This window comes from Triticum dicoccoides, chromosome 2B (genome assembly GCF_002162155.2).
Source record: "Triticum dicoccoides isolate Atlit2015 ecotype Zavitan chromosome 2B, WEW_v2.0, whole genome shotgun sequence".
In the NCBI taxonomy this organism is placed as follows: domain Eukaryota; kingdom Viridiplantae; phylum Streptophyta; class Magnoliopsida; order Poales; family Poaceae; genus Triticum; species Triticum dicoccoides.
Genome location: NC_041383.1, coordinates 297821989 through 297846854, shown reverse-complemented (window position 1 = coordinate 297846854; position 24866 = coordinate 297821989).

Sequence of the window (24866 nt, the reverse complement as noted above, 5' to 3'; positions counted from 1 at the left end):
ATTCGCCGTCGCCCCACTTTGCCGCCGTCTCCTGCCGGCGTGGACGCCCGCAACCTCACAGTCTCCCCCCCGAGGTCGCCGTCATCCTCACCGCCGCTGCCCGAGGCTGCCCTCAGCCTCACCGCCGCCGCACGAGGCCGCCCTCGACGTCACCGTCGGCGCCCTCCACCTCACCGCCGCCCGAGCCCGCCCAGGACCGCCATTGCCCGTGCCCGAGCCCGCCCTCTCCGCCCCTGCCTCCATCACCGAGCACCTCCCCGCTACCGTCTCTCCCCTCTCTGTAAGTCCCTCACCCCTCCCCCCACTCCTCTCTCTCTGCATTTTAGAGAAAAAATTAGTAGAGCAAAAGTTTTTTTATAGCAAAAAATTTAGTTTAGAGCAAAGGATGTTAAGTAGTAGATGTTAGAGCAAAAAATTAGTTTAGATGTTAATTAGGTTAGGGCAATAGTGGTACTAGTAGTTGTTAATTAGATGTTTTTCAGTTAGGGCACTAGAGTTTTGCTAGGTTAATTAGGTTAGTAGTGCTGCTAGTAGTAGTGGCATAGTCGGTTAATTAGGTGATGTTAAATGAATAACCAAAATGAATGAAAGTAGAGGTTAATTAGTAGTTAACTGAAATTAGTAGGTTAATTAGATCTATTAGTAGTTAAATGATTTTTCTTCTACACTTTGTTTTTGAATTAGCTTGTGAAATTTGAACATGTGGTTGCTCGTGTATATTTGGACATGTGTTGCGGTGTCGAAGAGGGATATTTGAACACTGTTTCCAGGGAATGATGCTGAGTGGCCTATGTTTTGCCGGAATGTTGATTCTTTTCTGTTCCGGCAAATTTCAGGTTCTCGATTTGTCCACTTTTTAGCAAAGGTCATGCCGAAATTTTCCGTGAATTTCGGCATGACTTGTGCTACAAACTAGGACATATCGAGTGCCCGGGATTTGCCACACCAGGAAGGAGTCAACATTCCTGCAAAACAATAGGCCTTTTTATGTCATTATTCATTTTATTAGGTCTAGAATTAATTGACTAGATTTAATCATAGGAAACATGGCTAGCAATGATGAAGGACAGGGTTCTGGTGATTGCGGACGTCTACCGGGCGGCAGACGAATTTTTTAGCCTTACCGACGATCAACCGATGTTGTTGCTGGGCCCACCGGTGGCATCGGGGACTAAGACAGACACGCAGACCAGTGGTGAGACTAAGATTGGCACTATGTTTTACTACCAAGCAAGGGGTGGAGAGGTTAGGGACAAGAAGAGAAGGGGCGGAAGGGGTCGCCTTCAGCCATAAGACCGACTTCTGCTGCATCCAGCAACCGAATGATTCTCTTAATGATGGATTCTATGTCCTACACCACATGCTGGAGTACAAACGGGATCACCAGAACCTTTGCATGTCACCTAGATCTAGCGATGCCCATATTCTGCAATGGGCAAAGGACATAGGAGATATCGAGGATCATCGACTTCGAGCTGAGTTCTATAACATCCAGCACGAACTTGCCCAAATCATCATGAAGGATGTTGTCGGAAAAACATGGATGTTCTACGGAGAAGGACAAATGTCGCGGGAAGATGTCCGAACATGGATAGCCTCTCAATGTCTCGACATGAAGCCTTTCACTAAGCTCGGGGACTATCTCCCTAACATGGATGGATGGCACGACATGTTGGAGTGATTGTTGATATATGACAATGTGTCTGTTTAGTCCATACTTTCTGTATGACAAAACTTTGAGTTATGCATGGTGAAACTTTATTTGTGATGTAATTAAACCGTCCTCCTCCTCGACTAGTGAAAATCACTCTAGTTAGGGCATTTTGGGTACGATGAACTTTGTTATTTATGCTTATGATATGTTGTTTCTATTTTTGCCAAGTCAGCATCATTCTATTGCTCAACTATATATGTTCCATATTATGAACTCATGTGACGATGCAGGTCCATAGATCATAGATGGCGAAGAAGTGCTACGCCAGGAGTATATGTACGACAAGTGGCCGGAGTGTCAGGTCCAGGTGTACTGGTTTCCAGTTTCCGAGCGACAGGCAGTAGTTAGTGTAGGTTCACGCTAATGCGAGAGAGGGATACGAACTCATGTACTCAAAGTGATAGCTCTTCTCGAGTATATCATTGTTTAGATGGATGACGATGTATTTGCAAGTAATCGAGACTTGTATCGCTATTTTCGAGATTGATGATGAGAGACCACTTTGTGTTGGATGATGATTATGATGATGACATGATTTGATGAGACTAATTGTATGTATATGCTATGATTACATTTGTATGTGTATGATATGCTACAGATTATTGTATAAAGCCTATTCAAATACAAAACAAATACAAAACAAATATGCAGGAAAACAACTAATAAAACTAGGAGTAGCGAGGGTAAAAATTTAGCAGTAGCGCCGCCTTACCAGTAGTGCTTCCCTATAAACAGCGCTGCAGATAATATCAGCAGCGCCCTTTTCTAAAGATCGCTGCAGCTATTCATGTATAGCAGTAGCGTGGGACAATAGGCGCTACTGCTATACGTTAGCTGTAGCGCCTTATTAGTAGCGCCTGTCCCCGCGCTACTGAGAGGCCCAAAACCCTCGCTGCTGCTACGCTTTTCCCTAGTAGTGTAATGCTACCGTCAATCAAAGCAAGATAAGATGCATAAAAGATAAACACCACATGCAATCAATATAAGTGATATGATATGACCATCATCATCTTGTGCTTGTGATCTCCAACTCTGAAGCACCGTCATGATCACCATCGTCACCGGCGCGATACCTTGATCTCCATCATAGCATCGTTGTTGTCTCGCCAACTACTGCTTCTACGACTATCACTACCGCTTAGTGATAAAGTAAAGCAATTACAGTGCGATTGCATTGCATACAATAAAGCGACAACCATATGGCTCCTGCCAGTTGCCGATAACTCGATTACAAAACATGATCATCTCATACAATAAAATATAGCATCACGTCTTGACCATATCACATCACAACATGCCCTGCAAAAGTAAGTTAGACGTCCTCTACTTTGTTGTTGCAAATTTTACGTGGCTGCTACGGGTTTAGCAAGAACCGTTCTTACCTAAGCATCAAAACCACAACGATAGTTTGTCAAGTTAGTGCTGTTTTAACCTTCTCAAGGACCGGGCATAGCCACACTCGGTTCAACTAAAGTTGGAGAAACTGACACCCGCCAGCCACCTCTTGTGCAAAGCACGTCGGTAGAACTAGTCTCGCGTAAGCATACGCGTAATGTCAGTCTGGGCCGCTTCATCCAACAATACTGCCGAACCAAAGTATGACATGCTAGTAAGCAGTATGACTTGTATCGCCCACAACTCACTTGTGTTCTACTCGTGCATATAACATCAATGCGTAAAACCTGGCTCGGATGCCACTGTTGGGGAATGTAGTAATTTCAAAAAATTTCCTACGCACACACAAGATCATGATGATGCATAGCAATGAGAGGGGAGAGTGTGTCCACGTACCCTCGTAGACCGAAAGCGGAAGCGTTAGCACAATGCGGTTGATGTATTCATACGTCTTCATGATCCGACCGATCAAGTACCGAACGCACGGCACCTCCGAGTTCTCTCACACGTTCAGCTCGATGACGTCCCTCAAACTCCGATCCAGCCAAGCTTTGTGGGAGAGTTCTGGTAGCATGATGGCGTGGTGATGATGATGTTATTCTACCGACGCAGGGCTTCGCCTAAGCACCGCAACGATATTATTGAGGAGGACTATGGTGGAGGGGGGCACCGCACACGGCTAAGAGATCAATGATCAATTGTTGTGTCTATGGGGTGCCCCCTCCCCCGTATATAAAGGAGTGGAGGAGGGGGCCGGCCAAGGGGAGGAGGCGCGCCCAAGGGGGGAGTCCTACTCCCACTGGGAGTAGGACTACTCCTCCTTTTCCTATTTGGAGAGGGAGATGGAAGGAAGAGGAAGGAGGGAGGAAGCAAAGGGGGGGACGCCCCCCTCCCAATTCGGATTGGGCTTGTGGGGGGGGGGCCTCCCTTGCTGCTTTCCCCTCCTTTCCACTAAAACCCATTAAGGCCCATATACCTCCCGAGGGTCCCAATAACATCCCAGAGCTCCGGTATTGTCCCAATCTCACCCGAAACCATTCCGGTGTCTAAATATAGTCGTCCAATATATCGATCTTTATGTCTCGACCATTTCGAGACTCCTCGTCATGTGATCACATCCGGATCTCCGAACAATCTTCGGTACATCAAACCACATAAACTCATAATATAACCGTCATCTATCTTTAAGCGTGCGGACCCTACGGGTTCGAGAACAATGTAGACACAACCAGACTCGTCTCAGGTCAATAACCAATAGCGGAACCTGGATGCTCATATTGGCTCCTACATGTTCTACGAAGATCTTTATCGGTCAAACCGCATAACAACATATGTTGTTCCCTTTGTCATCGGTATGTTACTTGCCCGAGATTCGAGCATCGGTATCTCAATACCTAGTTCAATCTCGTTACCAGCAAGTCTCTTTACTCGTTACATAATGCATCATCCCGTAACTAACTCATTAGCTACATTGCTTGCAAGGCTTATAGTGATGTGCATTACCTAGAGGGCCCAAAGATACCTCTCCGACAATCGGAGTGGCAAATCCTAATCTCGAAATACGTCAACTCAACAAGTACCTTTGGAGACACCTGTAGAGGACCTTTATAATCACCCATTTACGTTGTGACGTTTGGTAGCACACAAAGTGTTCCTCCCGTAAGCGGGAGTTACATAATCTCATAGTCATAGGAACATGTATAAGTCATGAAGAAAGCAATAGCAACATACTAAACGATCAAGTGCTAAGCTAACGGAATGGGTCAAGTCAATCACATCATTCTTCTAATGATGTGATCTCGTTAATCAAATGATAACTCATGTCTATGGTTAGGAAACTTAACCATCTTTGATTGACGAGCTAGTCAAGTAGAGGCATACTAGTGACACTATGTTTGTCTATATATTCACACATGTATTATGTTTCCTGGTAATACAATTCTAGCATGAATAATAAGCATTTATCATGATATGAGGAAATAAATAATAACTTTATTATTGCCTCTAGGGCATATTTCCTTCAAGTAAATCTAGAAAAAATTGGTCTAAGAAACTTGATGATGCATTATGATTATAGAACTGCTTATAAAAACCCTATGGGTATCTATCCCTATAAAATCTTATGGAAAGGCTTGTCCCTTACCTCTTGAACTAGAACATAAAGCTTATTGGACAATCAAAGAAATTATGGTATCAATCTTGCCGGTGAGAAGAGATTATTTCACGTAAGCTCGCTTGATGAATGGAGAACCCGAGCCTATGAGAATGCCATGTTGTTTAAAGAAAAAGTTAAAAGATGAGTTTAATGTAGGTGATCATGTTTTTCTATACAACTCTTGTTTAAGATTTTTTGCAGGAAAGCTTCTCTCTAAATGGGAAGGTCCTTACATTATTGAGGGGGTTTATCATCCGAGTTCCATCAAAATCAACGACGTCGAAGGCACAAACCAGAAGGTGGTAATCGGTCAAAGAATCAAACATTATATCTCAGGTACTCCCATAAATTTTGAGACAAGTATAACTAATACCATAACACCGGAGGAGTACATAAGGGATGCTTTCCAGAATGTTTTAGACTCCGAAAAGGAATATGTATGTGGTACGGTAAGTAAATCGACTCCAAAACTGTTCTAATATTAAATTTTCTCCATTTTGGAATATTTAAAAAATTAGGAATATTAAAAGTAGTCCGAAAGAGACACGAGGAGACCACAAGGGTGGAGGCGCGCCCTACCGCCCCCGGGTGCGCCCCCTGCCTTTTGGCCACCTTGTGTGCCCTCCGAACTCTATTTTCTTGCATAATACTTCTTTTGGCTGGAAAAATTCATTATATAATCTCCTGAATGTTTTGACCACCATACCACTACAAAATCCCCTATTTTCGTTTAGTTGTTTCTGTAGCAGATTTGGAGGGAGAGAGCTATGTAGCTGATTACATTGCAGACCCCAAGGTCTACGGGGATTTGGAGCATTATGAATGGACCACGGAGGAAGAAGAAGACTATGACCAGAAAGGAAAATAAGAGACAAGTTCTGATGAAGAGGAAGTCCCACTACCCCAACCTGAGGACATGAACATGGAATTCAAAAAGTCAAGTCTCTCCACTAAAGCAAAGAAACCTAAGATCAAGTTTATCCCTTTCCGTCTTTTGCAGCAGAGCAAGCAAGAATTATGCAAATAGGTATTAATACTAGAGCAGGAGGTCGATAACCTGAAGGAGGAAAATTCCATTCTCAAGCATAAGCTAAGGAAGAAGGACAAGCCCACATAATCATCAACAACTCCATCATCACCACCTCCGAAGAAAGAGACATAAACACATGGGTATGGGCACTCCCCTTGGTAACTGCCAAGCTTGGGGGAGGTGCCCCGGTATCATATCACCATCACACCTTTACTTTTACCGTTTTTCTTGGTTCGATCCTTTTGGTTATATCTTGATCTAGTAGAATAAAGTTTTAGTATGATCTAGCTTTGAGTTTTGTTTTGATCTCTCTCAATGTAATCGAGTCCATGAGCTATATAATAAAGAGTAGTTTTGAGTTGAGTGCTTTGTTTTCTTGCTATGATCTTGAGGGAATAAAATAATAGAAAGAAATAAAAAAGCAATAAAAAGATCATATTTTGATCTTATGGAGAGTAATGACTTCACATGTAAAGAGTATGATGAATAAAAGTTGTTGAGAGTTGACAAACATAGTTTTAGTCATTGTTGCAATTAATAGGAAGTAATAAAGAAAGAGAGGTTTTCATATATAAATATACTATCTTGGACATCTTTTGTAACTGTGAGCACTCATTAAAATATGACATGATAAAAAGTTGATGTTGGACAAGGAAGACAACATAATGGGTTATGTTTTCTTATATCTGAATAGAAGTTATATTGTCATGGATCCTCCAACATGTTGAGATTGTTTTTACCTCCCATGCTAGCCAACTTCTTTGCACCAAGTAGATATACTACTTGTGCATCCAAATATCCCTTAAACCCAGTTTTTGCCATGAGAGTCCACCATACCTACCTATGGATTGAGTAAGATCCTTCAAGTAAGTTGTCATCGGTTCAAGCAATAAAAATTGCTCTCTAAATATGTATGATCTATTAGTGTGAAGAAAATAAGCCTTATACTAACTTGTGATATTTAAGAAATAAAAGCAACGGACTGCATAATAAAGTTCTTTATCACAAGCGGCAATATAAAGTGACGTTCTTTTGCATTAAGATTTTGTGCATCCCATAAAAGCGCATGACAACCTCTGCTTCCCTTTGCGAAGGGCCTATCTTTAATTTTTACCTTCTACCCTTATACAAGAGTCATGGTGATCTTCACCTTTCCTTTTTACACTTTTTTTTCTTTTGGCAAGCCTATGTGTTGGCGAGATCCAGATATATATCCACTCGGATGTAGGTTTTCATAAGTATTATTGTTGACATTACCCTTGAGGTAAATGGTTGGGAGGCGAAACTATAAGCCCCTATCTTTCTCTGTGTCCGATTGAAGCTTTGAACCCATAAGTATCGCATGAGTGCTAGTAATTATGAAAGACTAAATGATAGTTAAGTATGTGGACTTGCTGAAAAGCTCTTGAGTTGACTCTCCCGATGTTATGATAAATTGCAATTGCTTCAATGAACGAGATCATAGTTTGCTAGTTTTCAATGAAGTTTTTGATTCATACTTACCTTGTGAACGAACTGTTACTTTAACATAAGAAATTATATGACAATATATGTTGCTATTCTAAAGATGATCATGATGCCCACGTGTCCGTATTTTATTCCATCGACACCTCTATCCCTAAACACGTGGACATATTTCTCGATATGGGCTTTCGTTTGTGGACAAGCAAGGTCTAAGCTTGGGGGAGTTGATACGTCCATTTTGCATCATGCTTTTATGTTGATATTTATTGCATTATGGGATGTTATTACACTACTTATGCCTTTTCTCCCTTACTTTACAAGGTTTACATGAAGAGGGAGAATGCCGACAGCTAGAATTCTGGGCTAGAAAAGGAGCAAATATTAGAGACCTATTCTGCACAAATCCAAAAGACCTGAAACTTCACAGAGAGTCATTTTAGAATTAATAAAAAATATTGGGCAAAGAAAGCTCCCAGGGGGACCCACCACTCAACTACAAGGGTGGGGGGAGCGCCCCCCTGCCTTGCCGCCAGGCAGGCAGGCCCCCGATGCCCATCTTTTGCTATATGAAGGGTTTTTACCTGCAAAAAATCAGAAGGAAGCTTTCGGGATGAAGCACCACCGTATCGAGGCTGAACCTAGGCAGAACCAATCTAGGCTCTGGCGGAGCTGTTCTGCCGGGTAAACTTCCCTCTTGGAGGGGGAAATCGAAGCCATCGTCATCACTAACGATCGTCTCATTGAGAGGGGGTCAATATCCATCAACATCTTCACGAGCACCATCCTATCTCAAGCCCTAGTTCATCTCTTGGATCCGATCTTTGTCTCAAAACCTCAGATTGGTACATGTGGGTTGCTAGTAGTGTTGATTACTCCTTGTAGTTGATGCTAGTTGGTTTATTCGGTGGAAGATCATATGTTTAGATCCTTAATGATAATTAATACTCCTCTGATTATGAACATGAATATGCTTTGTGAGTAGGTAAGTTTGTTCCCAAGGACATGGGAGAAGTCTTATTATAAGAAATCATGTGAATTTGGAATTCGTTCCATATTTTGATGAGATGTATGTTGTCTTTCCTCTAGTGGTGTTATGTGAACATAGACTACATGATACTTCACCATTTGTTTGGGCCTAGGGGAAGGCATTAGGAAGTAATAAGTGGATGATTGGTTGCTAGAGTGACATAAGCTTAAACCCTAGTTTATGCGTTGCTTCGTAAGGGGCTGATTTGGATCCATATGTTTCATGCTATGGTTAGATTTATCTTAATTCTTCTTTCATAGTTGCGGATGCTTGCGAGAGGGGTTAATCATAAGTGGGAGGCTTGTACAAGGAAGGACAGCACCCAAGCACCGGTCCACCCACATATCAAATTATCAAAGTAACGGATGTGAATCATATGAGCATGATGAATACTAGCTTGATAGTAAATCCCATGTGTCCTCGGGAGCGCTTTGCTTTATATAAGAGTTCGTCTAGGCTTATCCTTTGCTACAAAAAGGATTGGGCCACCTTGCTGCACCTTAGTTACTTTTGTTACTTGTTACCCGTTATGATTTATCTTATCACAAAACTAACTGTTACCGATCATTTCAGTGCTTGCAGAGAGTACCTTGCTGAAAACCACTTGTCATTTCCTTCTGCTCCTCATTGGGTTCGACACTCTTACTTATCTAAAGGACTACGATAGATCCCCTATACTTGTGGGTCATCACTTGTCCCTGGCTATTTACTTGGCTAGGCTTGGAAGAACAAGAATAAGATTAAGAGTTCTTTGGTGACAAACGTGCGAGCTAGGATGCTTTCCTAGTCAGAATGCCTGCAGGGTTAAGGTAGTGGCATGGGTTCGAGTTGTCGACGAAGATTTCCGCTGCGATGACATACTCAAGACTTGACCATAATGGTCCTACATGGGTAAGACCGTATATATGGATGTAAGACTCTTGTTATTTAGCTTCTATGTGTTCAGTGAGCATTGATCTCTCGGATCACTGTGCACGTGCATTCTGTGGCTTCGACTGTGTAGGTCGGGGTCCCCACAGAGCTTGTTGATACGTCTCCAACATATCTATAATTTTTTATTGTTCCATGCTATTATATTATCTGTTTTGGATGTTTAATATGCATTTATATGCTATTTTATATTATTTTTGTGACTAACCTATTAAACGAGGGCCCAGTGCCAATTTCTATTTTTTGCCTGTTTTAGAGTTTCGCCGAAAAGGAATACCAAACGGAGTCCAAATAGAATGAAACTTTCGCGATGATATTTCTTGGACCAGAAGCAAACCAGAAGACTTGGAGATGAAGTTGGAGATGCAACGAGGCGGCCATGAGGGTGGAGGTCGCGCCCCCTACCTCGTGGGCCCCTCCTGTGTCTCCTGACCTAGTTCATTCACCTATATATATTCTCTTATACCCCAAAAACATCATGGGGAGCCACGAAAACACTTTTACACCGCCACCACCTTTTGTACCCATGAGATCCCATCTAGGGGCCTTTTCCGGCATCCTGCCGGAGGGGGATTCGATCATGGAGGTCTTCTACATCAACACAATTACCCTTCCGATGAAGCATGAGTAGTTTACCATAGACCTACGGCTCCATAGCTAGTAGATAGATGGCTTTCTCTCTCTCTTTGATTCTCAATACCATGTTCTCCTCGATGTTCTTGGATATCTATTCGATGTAATATTCTTTTGCGGTGTGTTTGCCAAGATCCGATGAATTATGGATTTATGATCAAATTATCTATGAATATTATTTGAGTCTTCTCTGAATTCTTATATGCATGATTTGATATCTTTGCAAGTCTCTTCGAATTATCGGTTTAGTTTGGCCTACTAGATTGGTTTTTCTTGCAATGTGAGAAGTGCTTAGCTTTGGGTTCAATCTTGCGGTGTCCTTTACCAGTGACAGTAGGGGCAGCAAGGCACATATTGTATTGTTTCCATCGAGGATAAAAAGATGGGGTTTTCATCATATTGCTTGAGTTAATTCCTCTACATCATGTCATCTTACTTAATGCGTTACTCCGTTCTTTATGAACTTAATACTCTAGATGCACGCTAGATAGCGGTCGATGTGTGGAGTAATAGTAGTAGATGCAGAATTGTTTCGGTCTACTTGACACGGACGTGATGCCTATATTCATGATCATTACCTAAGATATCGTCATAATTATGCGCTCTTCTATCATTTGCTCGGTAGTAATTTGTTCACCCACTGTATTATTTGCTATCTTGAGAGAAGCCACTAGTGAAACCTATGGCCCTCAGGTCTCTTTTCCATCAAATAAGTTCTATTTTACATCATACTAGTTTCCGATCTACTATTTTGCAATCTTTTACTTTCTGATCTATAAACCAAAAATACGAAAAATATTTACTTTACGATTTATCTATCTCTATTAGATCTCACTTTTGCAAGTAACCGTGAAGAGATTGACAACCCCTTTATCACATTGGGTGCAAGTTTGTTGATTGTTTGTGTAGGTATTCTGTGACTTGTACATTATCTCGTACTAAATTGATACCATGGTTCTCAAACTGAGGGAAATACTTACTCTACTTTGCTGCATCACCCTTTCCTCTTCAAGGGAAAAACCAACCAAGCTCAAGAAGTAGCACTTGTATCAGAGCCATCCTGATTGTAGGAAGCCTTAGTTAGCATGGTCGTTAGTCAGGGTAAAACTATTTTCAAAACTATTACTAATTTTCAAAACTATCTATACTTCTCTTCCCTTTAGAGTTTTTTCCGAAAACTAAGGTATATTTTCCTTATTGATCTCTTCCCCTACAAAACTTTTGTAAATTGTTTCTAGAACCATTATGCCCCTAACCACTGGATTCCTTGTAATCCGCATGGATAACCTTGGAAGAATATGCCTTGCCAGACGTTCGCCCACATATTCGGAACACAAGTTTAGTGACAGCACGACAAGGCAATACAAATAGAAGAGACCGTCTCAAGGAATGAGGAAACCAAGACTCAGAAGATGGTGACACCCTTGACACTGCCCCAGGATGATGCAACCTTGGCCTAAGATGACCAGGGTATAAGATGTGCAAGATCATGATATACATCGCTAATAGAGCAACCCTATCCTTATCGTTGTTGTATCGGCAACCACCGGTAGATGAGAACCTCGCCATTTGGTCCGCCTCACTATAGTGAGTAGGAAAACCTTTCTCTTCATCCTCCGCTCTTGGTGTCGATGTTGTCATCAACGTGACTGACAAGTTGGACCTCTAACATGCATTGTGGATATCATTACATAAAGGATTGCCTACCTGGTACCGTTGACACCTTAGAAGGCAAAAGGGATCTTCATGATTAGGAAGACAAGATAAGACCGAGTCAATATGAGCTACGAGGAGCCACCTTCACCCCATCACCTCATCATGCAAGAAGTTGTTGAAGATTCTTCAGTCCCAACCCAGATCATTTCATCGAACAACTACAAGAGACGTAGCGACCCCTGAGGAAGACCAAGAAGGCTGCACGCTCTCCTTTCCAAGACACGAAGCAAGCACGACTAAGGAGTCCGAGAAACCCTGGGGTACAATGAGTCGTGTACCCCCTATGTGAAGTCGAGTCCGTGTGATGGTTCGAATAGAACCATGATTGTGTGTTGCTTGTTTTATTTGTTTTTGCCTTGATATAAGTCGCACTTTTCCCCTAGGCAACAAGTACATGACTATAACGCCTTCCTTATCTTAATGCTTGTGTTTGGCTCTTTCGACACTTGTTTGTTTGCACCTGTGCTATAGAACCCCCTGTAGGTATTCCCCTCTATGCTACTTTTCCCTCTCATCTCTCTTTCAACAACTAAGGACCAACAAGACATGATGCACCAAGGATTCCACCTCGGCAACCAACTAGCACTAAAGACTTTTGCTACAGCCTCGTCGACCAAGTGCAACACCGTAGAGTTATGTTTACCCCTCAAGACTAGAAACCCATCCCTAGACCCTTCGAGACTTCACCATGAGATTAACCTACAACTACAAGGGAACCAGTTAAGCATTGAGGGAGTCCTGGATTATGGGGTCCTCGGAGAGCTGGCCTAAGTAACATGGGCCGGACTGATGGGTCATGAAGATACAGAACCGAAGGCCTTCTCCCATGTTTGGATGGGACTCTCCTTTGCATGGATGGAAAGCTTGGCGTCCGGATATGTAGTTTCCTTCCCCTGTAAACCGAGTTTGTACACCCCTAGTCCCCTCTGGTGCCTATATAAATCGGAGGGTTTAGTCTTTAGGGGCAATCACAATCATACAGGCTAGACATCTAGGGTTTAGCCATTACGATCTCGAGGTAGATCAACTCTTGTAACCCCTATATTCATCAAAGTCAATCAAGCAGGAAGTATGGTATTACCTCCATTAGGAGGGCCCGAACCTGGGTAAAACATCGTGTCCCCTGCCTCCTTGTTACCTTCGATCCTCAGACGCACAGTTCGGGACCCCCTATCCGAGATCTGCCAGTTTTGAAAACGACAAGCGTCAGTAACCTTGCTCAGCATTGGGTTCATTATGGAACTAGTGGACATAGTGAACGAGGACATTATCATCTTAAGATAGCACCAAAACATGCAATGCCGTAGGGAAGACCAATTTGAGGATATAGGAATAGAGGACAAATGACTTGATGAGTTTATATCAATGATCTTGAGGAATTATCTCAGACTCTTTGGTGGATTATGAGGCTTTCATGTTGGTAGAGGAACTTGGTGTGATCAAGATAATAGAGTAGCATAACTTCCATTGCCCTTATGTAAATTGGATTTAGTAGGACAATTATGACCGCAAGCTGAAATTCTTGGAAGTGTAAGGATTTGACTCAACCAAGGGATATTGATAGGAAGTGGTAATGTTACGATAATGACTTGGGGGAACATGTATGAATTCTCGTAGGACATGAGATTTGGATTAAATAGGTGATCCTACTAGGGAATTGATGATAAATAGGACTACATGGTTTGGAGTAGATTGGATTTGGTCTGATGATCTCCATTGCGATACCATGTTTCTCGGTGGACAATAAAATTTGGATTATTATCAAAGTTGATTTAAGGATCTATATGCACCTGACCTTGGAGTTTACTTGACCATGATAACGGAAACTAGAGGACTGACTATAGTAAGAATAGCCCTTTTCAAGGATTTGGGAGTTATAGGGACTTTAGAAGATCATGTGGGACACCATAGATATTGGATTTGTAGAACTAATGGATCATGTAGTGAGATGGAAGTTAATGGAAAATTGGAGTTGATACATAGGAGGGAAACATGATCTTGGATTGTGTAAGCGCATCTAGTGCCCCTTAATGATTTTGGTGTATTGAAGACTTATAGGTTAAGGGACTAATATGTGTGTGAGTGTTCACAGGCTCTATAAGTCGATGAGGAGTTTGATATTTACGATGAAAGTCGACCCCTAAAAATGTATGTATTCAGCTGAAGACTTTGGTTCTCGTGAATATTTTGAAAGTGAAGAAATTCGTGTGACCTTGAAGGCTTGGATATTCATGCAAGGATTATGAAGCATGAAGAGTTTTGTTTTTGTAGTTTCATTTTCTCTTTCTTGAGTCATAGGAAACACCGTACTGTTAAACGGGGTCGAGGTAATACTAAGGAAACTGATTTACAAGTGATGCTCATCTCAAAATCCTACACCTACCCAATCCTTTCGAGTGAAGCCATTGGAAATCTCATATCAGTTGAGCCAATTTCTTCAGTGATAGAGACGAAGTTCTTCTAGTCTCTGAGGAATTTGTTCTGACTGAGGAGATACAAATTCGCCAGTGTGAATTGCCTTCACAGTGAGGAACATGATAGCCCTGAGGAATTAGAACCTCATATTTCCGACCGTTGTTGTGCTATGCGCCAGCTATCTAAAATATCTACCCACCTAATGGTCATATCATTAAAGGGAATTTATGTCTTATCATGTCGGGCTGTTTCCTAGGCTATAAATAGCCACCCCCTACAACCGCTAGCTGGTTGGCCGCTCTGAGAGAAACTGACACTTGTCATTGAGAGCATCCCATCCTCCGAGGACTTTGAGCGAAAATCATCAAGTGAGGAAAACCCAAACCAAACCCAAACACCTACAAACCCAAGTGATTGAGCATCATTGAAGAGATTGTTCCTGTGTGGAACCGATGCTTCAAACCTTTGAGGACTGTGTATCCTCCAGACGATCAGGCGTCATGGTCTGCGCATCCAAGAGGAATTGTGGATCGCTGAGTGACCAAGTCTGTGAAGGTTTGGAAGTCACCTGAAGACTTACCACGAGTGTTGGGTGAGGTCTGTGTGACTTTAGCTCAAGGAAAATACGGTGAGGACTGTGTCTACTCAAGTTTAAATACTCAGCCGCTCCAACTAGACATACAACTGTCAAATCAGTTGGAACTGGTCTACAAATCATTGTCTTCACCAAGCCAACTGGTTTTATTTCCTCAACCCTTTCATTTCCTCATTCATGTGTTGATGGACCTGATCATTACTGTTTAAAGACTTTGACTGAAGATTTTCTCTAATTCCTCATTCCTAATTCTTCATTCACATAGTCTTCAGCCTGCTTATCCTGTTATCACGCTATCTGTACTCTGTGCTTGTTTTCATTTCATCATGATGACTATGCTGTTGCAATGTTCTTATACCTGAGTACTTATTCCGCTGCTAGTGTCTCGTTGCTTAGGAATTTCTTCACCTAGAAATTCCTAAGTGACGAATTTGTAAAAATTGCCTATTCACCCCCCTCTAGTCGATATAAGGCACTTTCAATTGGTATCAGAGCAAGGTACTCCCTTGTCCTGTGTGATTTTGGTTTAACCACTTGGAGTTGTAGTTATGTTGACTTCAAGAATGATCAAGGTCTCGGCTGGGTGTCCAACCTTCGATGGGACGGACTACCCCTACTGGAAGAACAAGATGCGCATGCATCTTGAGGCAATTGATAATGATCTCTTGTATGTTGTGGAAAATGGTGTTCCCTCAGTCACTCCATCTGTGAATGCTGCTGATGTGAAGAGATTCAAGCAACTCAACTCTCAAGCGAAGAATATCGTGTGTGGCCATCTGAGCAAAGGATAGTACGGCAAAGTGAGTGCTTTGGAAACTGCTAAGCTGATTTGGGACAGGCTGTCCAAGGTTAACGAAGGAGTCTCCACTCAACATGACTCCCGAGTTGATGTTCTTCACAATCTCTTCAACCGCTTCAAAAGACTCGACAATGAAAATGTTCAGCAAACCTTTGATCTCCTCACTGACATCTCAAATGAGCTTCAAGCACTTGGTGGCAATGACATCACTGACCATGAGGTGGTGCAGAAATTGTTGAGATCACTTGATTCCTCATTCGATACTCTTGCAGTAATGATTCAAGAACGAGCTGATTACAAGTCACTAGATCATGCTGATATCCCCGAAGGTACTCAAACATTCCCCCTCTGAATCTAGTGAGGATGAATCTGATGATAATCTCAAACCTAGTTATTCCAAACTTGCCAAAATTGTTGTTAAATAGCAAAAGGCTTTGGAAAAGATTCAAAATCTGCTAGACAAAAGCGATGACCTGTTGGGAGAGGCATTGAATCGAACTAAGACTTTGACTGATAATCTTCAGAGACTTCAGTCTAAGTTTTACAATCTTCAAAGTCATCATAACACTCTCTTATTTGATCATGAGAATCTTTCTTATGAATTTATTCAAAGAAAGCAAGATCTTGAGAAGTTAAAAGTGAGTTATGAAGATCTTCAGAAGGAAAACGATTCATTGCTTGCTCAACAGATCAGTCCCGCTCAGGAAGAATTTATTCCACCATGTCTGAAACGCATTGAGCGTGAATCTGCTAATTCATCACCAGAATGTTCAAATGCTTCTATTGCTGCAAATTCATGAACTGTCACTGTGGTCACAAATTCCTCATCTATGGATACCACAAGTATCACTGACGCTAATGCATGGCTGAAGGAATTGTATGTGACAGGCATATACAAAAGCCTCAAAGGGCATCAGACTCTTTGTGATGTGCTCAAAAAGAAGATCTTGAATAGGAACCCTAGGAAAGAGGGTATTGCCTTTGAGAGGAAACTCAATGCTGATCAGACCTACTGGAGACCTGAGCTGTACCCCAAAACCTCATTGGGTGCTGTGAAAGGACCTTGTCATGGTATTTCCTTGACATATGCCAACGGGTGGCTAATCATGTAGCGGGTCAATAGAACGTTGTCAGGCTCTAGAAGCGGGAGTAGGCAAGACCTCAAATGACACCGGGTCTTACCTAGGTTCGGGGCTCTCTGTGGAGATAACACCCCTAATCTTGCTCTGCGGGGTCTCCGCATCACTATGGTCAATAGCAAATACAAGATTGCTCCTTGGGTTATTCGGGCTAGAGGAGGAAGAAGGCATCTAGCTCTACTTCTCCTTAGCTATGTGGGAGTGAGGTGATCTAAGGGCTGAACACTTTGCATGGGTAACCCCGGGGGGTTTATATAGGACTACACCCCAGGGGTACAATGGTAATGCGGATGGTCCTAGGACCCGGCCGTCAGTGTCTCTGGGCTCCGGCTTCTCCGCTGACAGCTGGAGCCTGCCGTCTGGTGGGTCCGCCCTCTCGGCCAATAGGTAGGGCTCGCTTCCTGTGGGCCAAGGCGACCAGGTTGCATTGTAGCCTTGCCCCTGATGACAATGGCTTGGTCGGGGGGCACATGGCTACAGTGCCGCCGCCTGGTGGGCGGCCACGGTAGCCACACCCTGTCACCTATGGTTAATTATGCACGGACTCCAAGGGGAGGGGCGGACGCGTGCTTGGAGTGGGCCTCCCCTAGAGGCCTCCTACTCAGGCCCTGCCGTCTTCTGGGGATACGCTGGTTGGTGGTGCTCGCCGCCTACGGGCCACACCGACCGCTTGTCGTGGGGGCATGGCCCCGCCTGACGTAGGCATCGTCATGGGCCGCGTGGCTACATTGCCGTGCCAGGTGAGGGGTGTCCGCCTGGTACGTCTACACTGTGGCCACGTTCCTTTCAGGATTCAGGGGTGGCATGTGGCACTATTGCCACACCCTTTCTTGTCGTAGCAGGTGGGTGCAGACTATGAGGTGGTGATGGGCTGCCTGCTGGGAGTCGGCCCAAGCCCTCGCTGTCTTAAAAGGCGCGCTGCCTTCTAGGAGGCGGCCCGTCGGCTCCAACTGGACATGGAGGTCGGCCTTGCGACCAGTCGGACTGAGGGGCTAGGCCAGCCCCGATGTCTTGAAATCTGCTAAGGTGTGGATGAGGCTACCCAGGGTCTATCCCCCGTCAATAGTCCCTGAAGCTGGTGAGGTTCTACGGCTTTAGGCAATCGGAGAGCCCAAGCAGTTTCCCTCCTTAAGTGGCCTTCGGCCTTCTGCTCCGTCTGACTGGGAGGAGTCGGGTGCCAGGAGCCGGTCGGGTTCACGGCCGCCTGGCGGAATTCAAACGGTCATGGTGGGGGCCAAGTGGCATGCCAGCCGGGCGACTGGCTCGCTGCCCGCCATGTGGCGCCTGACGGCTAGGTCGTCTTGCCAGCACACGCGCGCGACAGGACGTCGCCGTAGGCCCGGGCCCGCCACTACAGGGCCTCGACACACGCGTGGATCTGCTGTGGCTGAGGCGGGCGTTTGCTCTTCCCAGGTGCAGTTAATACATGCCTTAAAATGCATGGGAGATGCGGGGTCATGGGGGAGTGGGTGCAGTTAGTCTCGTGCTCCCCACGTCCCGCCCCCTTGGCTCCTCCGCCGCGGGGTTATATGTAGGGGGAGGAGGGGGCGGCAAAACGCACGTGCGCCCTCCTCCCTCTTCGCCTCGTCTCTCTGCTGCCGAGCTTCTCTTCGTCGTTCCCACCTCGCGCCACTGCCGAGCATAGAGCCCATGACGCTCAGCAGCCACGCACGGCGATTGGGACGGCTCCACTATCCACGAGGATCACATCCTGTTCCTTCGCGAGACGCGGTGCCTCCCTCACCATTACAACGTCAAGGTGCGCCTCCCCCTAGCCAGGGAGATCTCTCCGGCGCCCTAGGGCGACGAGCGCGTCATCTTCTGATAGCATTTTCTTCACGGCTTTGGCCTTCCGGCGAGCGGGTTCCTCCGCTCGCTCATGGATTCTATGGAGTGCAACCCTGATGAACCGCAAGTATACGAGATAGTTGTAGCCTCTTTCGATAAGTAAGAGTGTCGAACCCAACGAGGAGCTAAAGGTAGAACAAATACTCTCCCAAGTCCTATCGGCCACTAATACGACTCTACGCATGCTTGATGTTCGCTTTACCTAGAACAAGTAAGAAACTAGAAGTACTTTGTAGGTGTTGTTGGATAGGTTTAGATAAAAAGTAGGGGCTGTTTAGATAAAGAAGCAACAAAGTAAATATAGCGAGTGTGGAAAAGTGGTGGTAGGAGTTGCGGAATTGTCCCTAAGCAATTGACTACTTTACTAGACCGATAGCAAGTTTTATGTGGGAGAGGCCACTGCTAGCATGTCATCCCTGACTTGGAATTCTATGCACTTATGATTGGAACTATTAGCAAGCATCCGCAACTACTAACGTTCATTAAGGTAAAACCCAACCATAGCATTAAGATATATTGGTCCCCCTTCAATCCCGTATGCATGAATTTCTATGCTAGGTTGAAGCTTCTCTCACTCTAGCCCTCCAATACATAGTCCTATCAACATACAACTAACCCTATGGTGTGATCCACGCGCACGCTCATGTGATGGGCACCAAAGGACAACAATATAACCAAAAGCAAATTAAATCAATCATAGCAATTCATCAACCACCAATAGGACAACGAAAATCTACTCAGACATCATAGGATGGCAACACATCATTGGATAATAATATGAAGCATAAACCACCATGTTCAAGTAGAGGGTACAGCGGGTTGCGGCAGAGTGGACCGCTGAATATATATGGGGGACGGTGATGGAGATGTTGGTGAAGATGGAGGAGGTGTTGGTGAATATCGCGGTGATGATGATGGCCCCCGGCGGCGCTCCTGCGCCACCAGAAGCAAGGGGGAGAGAGCCCCCTTCTTCTTCTTCTTCTTCCTTGACCTTCTCCCTAGATGGGAGAAGGGTTTCCCCTCTGGTCCTTGGCTCCCATGGCTTAGGAGGGGCGAGAGCCCCTCCGAGATTGGATCTATCTCTCTGTTTCTGCGTTCCCAGATTCTGCCCCTTCACCGTTTCTTCTATATCTGGAGATCCGTAACTCCGATTGGGGTGAATCTTTTGCCCAGATTTTTCTCTTAAAATTAGATTTCTTGCGGCAAAAGAAGAGCGTCAACCGCCTTACGGGTGGCCCAGGAGAGTGCCAGGCGCGCCCAGGGGGAGGGCGCGCCCCCTATCTCCTGGCCACCTCGGGCACCGTTTCACGTTGATTCTTCCTCCGGAAAATCCCAAATATTCCAGAATAATTCTCCGTTCGTTTTTATCCCGTTTAAATTCCATTTGATATTGGGTTTCAGTGAAACATATAACATGCAACAAATAGGAACTGGCACTGGGCACTGGATCAATATGTTAGTCCGAAAAATAGTATAAAAAGTTGCAAAAAATATATGAAAGTTGAAGAATATTGGCATGGAAAAATCAAAAATTATAGGTACGACGGAGACGTATCGGCATCCCCAAGCTTAATTCCTGCTTGCCCTCGAGTAGGTAAATGATAAAAAAGATAATTTTTGATGTGGAATGCTACCTAACATAATCTTGATCATATGTCTAATCATGGCATGAATATTAAGGTACGAGTGATTCAAAGCAATAGTCTATCATTTGACATAAAAACAATAATACTTAGGGCATCCCAACAAACAATCATGTCTTTCAAAATATCAATGCTTCAGAAAGTTATCCCTATAAAATCATATAGTCAGGTATGCTCCCTTTTCTTAACACAAGGTACCCCTCATGCCTATCCCGGTGTCAGCCAAGCAATTGTTTCATACTTTAGTATTCTCAAACCTTTTCAACTTTCATGCAATACATGAGCGTGAGCCATGGATATAGCACTATGGGTGGAATAGAATATGATGATGGAGGTTATGTGGAGAAGACAAAAAGGGAGAAAGTCTCACATCGGCGCGGCTAATCAATGGGATATGGAGATGCCCATCAATTGATGTCAATGCAAGGAGTAGGGATTGCCATGCAACAGATGCACTAGAGCTATAAGTGTATGAAAGCTGAAACTGGAAACTAAGTGTGTGTGTGCATCCAACTTGCTTGCTCATGAAGACCTAGGGCATTTGAGGAAGCCCATCGTTGGAATATACAAGCCAAGTTCTATAATGAAAATTCCCACTAGTATATGAAAGTGACAATATAGGAGACTCTCTAGATGAAGAACATGGTGCTACTCTAAAGCACAAGTGTGGTAAAAGGATAGTAACATTGCCCCTTTTTTTTCTTTTTTTTTCTTTTTTTGGGTGGGCTTCTTTGGCCCCCTTTTTTATTTAGGTTTCTTTTGCCTTTCCTCTTTTTTTTTCTTTTTTTCTTTGTGTTTTTCCTTTTTTTTTCTGGGGCAATGCTCTATAATGATGATCGTCACACTTTTATTTACTTACAACCCAATATTACAACTTGATACTAGAACAAAGATATGACTCTATAAGAATGCTTCCGGCGGTGTACCGGGATGTGCAATGATCTAGTGTAGCAATGACATAAAAAAAGGACAAGCCATGAAAACATCATGCTAGCTATCTTACGATCATGCAAAGCAATATGACAATGAATGCTCAAGTCATGTATATGATGATGATGGAAGTTGCATGGCAATATATCTCGGAATGGCTATGGAAAAGCCATGATAGGTAGGTATGGTGACTGTTTTGAGAAAGATATAAGGAGGCTTATGTGTGATAGGGCGTATCATATCACGGGGTTTGGATGCACCGACAAAGTTTGCACTAACTCTCAAGTTGAGAAAGGGAAATGCACGGTACCGAAGAGGCTAGCAATGATGGAAAGGTAAAAGTGCATATAATCCATGGACTCAACTTGGGGGAGGCCGCCATGGAGGAGGACGATGTCACAGGCGGTGGCGGTGGGGAAGCAGGCGGCTTCTCCGGAGGCATCCTAGGGGAGTGGCCGGACGACGACGCGGAAGACAACAAGCTACGTCGCGGCCACCATACTGACAAGGCGGGCGCCACCTCTTCGGCCGCGCCGACTACAAGGGCCGATGCACCGAAGGGCTGGGCTGAGGGTGGGTTGTACGGCAGCCGACCAAAGAAGTCGAAGACCTCAACCGCCGCAACCAAGAGGCAAGAGGCTCCTGCGAGGGCGGCCTAGTACCAGAGAGTCTTGAGCCACGCCCGGTGGTGTCGGCGTAAGTGTTTCTGATTCTCCTTTTGTTTCTTTTCGTTTGCTTCTTCTTTGCTTTTTCTTCAATGCTCTTTCCTGCTTGCTTGAACAGGGCCCCGTTGTCCCTCTCGCGAGCCCAAGCTGCTTTGGTGGTTGGGGCGGCCGACAGCTTTGCTGTCCCCCGCTGTGTGGACCCGCTTGCCGCCCTCCAGGAGGCCATGGAGAAGAATGCGCGGGAGGCGTGCGAGGAGCGGGAGGAGGCGGCCAGGGTGGTGTAGGTGGAGGCCGATGCTGCGGCCAAGGCGCAGGCCGAGGCGGCGAACAAGGAGCAGGCGGACGCGGCCACCAAGGCGCATGAGGCGGAGGCGTCCTGCGGTCAGGCCTCCGGGCCCGTCGACTCGCAGCACCTGGGGCCGCCTGCGCAGGAGGTCCCGGAGCCGGCTGGCGGGGCCGGCGTTGTCCAGCTGGCCGTGGAGAGGGAATGAGGCGGCCCTGGGCTTGGGAAGAGGTGGTTCTGCCCGCGCCGACTGCCGACACATAGGTCGGCCAACCCGAGGGGCCACAGGTGGTGTCATCTGACTGCTTCTTGACGGTGGGGGCGCTTCCCACGGTCTGTGTTCCCGTGCGCTAGCGCCCGGCGAAGGCGAGCTCGACGTCGCGACTGATGGAGCTCGATATTGAGGCCACCCGATATTGAGGCCACCAGTGCCAACACAGTGGATTGGGCGTCTGGTGGTGGTGGCGGTGTCCTGAGCGTGTTGGTGCAGGACGTTCAGACCCAGCTTGGCGCCCAAGGCACCGCCCTCCATAAATGCGTGCAGGAGTTCCTGATGACGCGAGCGGTCATTCAGGTACGCGCTTGTTTTTTGTCTTTGTCTTCTCGCAATCTTCCGTGGGGGCGCGCCAGCGCACCCACTGGGTATAGCCCCCGAGTTCTGGGCCATCTGCTAAGCAGGTGGCTTGGAACTTTAAGGTGAGTTACGAGTGCTAACTTGTTTCCTATTCTTCCTTCTTCCTTGCTGCAGGACTACCACAACCTCCACGCGGCCGCCTACAACTCCCACGTCAAGGAGCTGGCCAGGTGGGCTAGTGACTTGAACGAGAGCTGAAGTAAGCCTTCCGCCTTTCTTCTCATGGGGGTGCGTCAGTGCACCCGCTGGGTGTAGCCCCCGAGATTCGAGGCGACTGCTGAGAAGTCGGGCCAGATCTTCCGGCAACTACCTTCTTCTTTTTTCTTGTTGATGTTGATGTCTTTTTTTATCTTTGCCGAGGCTTCATCTGGACTGCAACAGTGCTTGGGCGAGGTCGAGACCGAGCTTCACGCCAAGGAGCTGGAGCGCTGCCAGGTGGGCCAGGAGTGCGAGCGCCTGACCAAGGTGCTGGCGGACCAGGCGGAGCAGCACAAGGTGGAGCTCCAGAAGCTGAAGTACGGCAAGGACCTCCTTAAGGCCGAATTCAAGACTCAACGCTCGAACTAGACCAAGAAGGATAAGTTTACTGAATGACGGCTATGAGGAGATCAAGGACATGATCGACAGTAAGTTGTTTTCTTCTTCTTGAGTGGCCGCCAACTGCTGTGGGAGACGGCTTCAATCTTATCACATTTTGATCTTCTTCCTTCGTAGAGTACTTCCCGGGCTACTCTGTTGCCATCACCCAGGGCATCGAGGCGCGGCACACGGTGCGAAGGGCGACGGGCGTGGACGTTGCACGCAACGCGCCCCGCATCCTCGGCGAGCAGCTGTTGGCTGTGAAGACGCGTATGCAGCCGGCCCATCGAATGCTCTGCCGCCTGCAATGCGCCGGTGGTCTGGTGCTGGCCACCCTCTGGCCAGGAGCTTGGATTCCGCGCACCCCCGGCTGGACCACCGACTGGCTGGAGATCCAGTTGGACGCTTTGATGCCTGGAAGGGCGTTGCGGCTCGGGCGGCTGCTCGGACGGCCCTAGAGTTTGCCAAGGCATGGTACCCCAACTTGGACCTGGCCCAGCTGGCCACCTTCTGGCAAGAGGCCGGTCCGGAGCTCGCGGAGGTTGGCACTGAGCTCACCCGGCATGCGGCGGCGCTCGCCGACTATACCAACAATGCCGTCTTCATCCCCGACCTGGATGATGACGGCAATGAGGTGACACCCAGCTAGTTTGGGATGGACGCAACACGTGAGGAGGACTCGGCAGAGGAATTCGCCTCCAGCGATGAGGGCTATGGTGACGACGAGTATGAGGAGGACAAAGACAACGTGGAGGAGGATGGAGCAGGCAGCCAGTCTCAGCCCAATCAGGCTTCGACCAGCGTGTCGCGTGCGGCTACGCCGGCTGCTGCCGACGCTGACTAGGTCGAGACCAACCAGCCGACCACTCCACCATCCGGTGCCTCTACCTCCGCTGACCCCTCAAACCCGCCTGCTGATCCTCTGGCCTAGGCGGCCATATTTATCTTGTCCTGTCCTATAGTCTCTTTGAACAATTCTATTAAATGCATGCAACTCCACCCGCTGGTGATGTAATTTAAACTTCATGAATGTTGGCCTCGGGCCTTTTGCAATGTACATAAGTTTAAATTCTTGTTCGATTTCTGCTTTTTCTCTCTTTGGCTTTTGGCTGTGCCACATTCTCTTGGCCGCCTCCCTACCAGCCGGACAGCCGCTCTACGGTTTGTGGATGGGTCAGGAACTTGGCCATTCTTTGGAACGGGCAAGTTACTTGGGCCGCGTAGAGTGTAGCTTGATCGAGCGAGAAGCCGGCCTGCCGGCTGCTAAGCAAC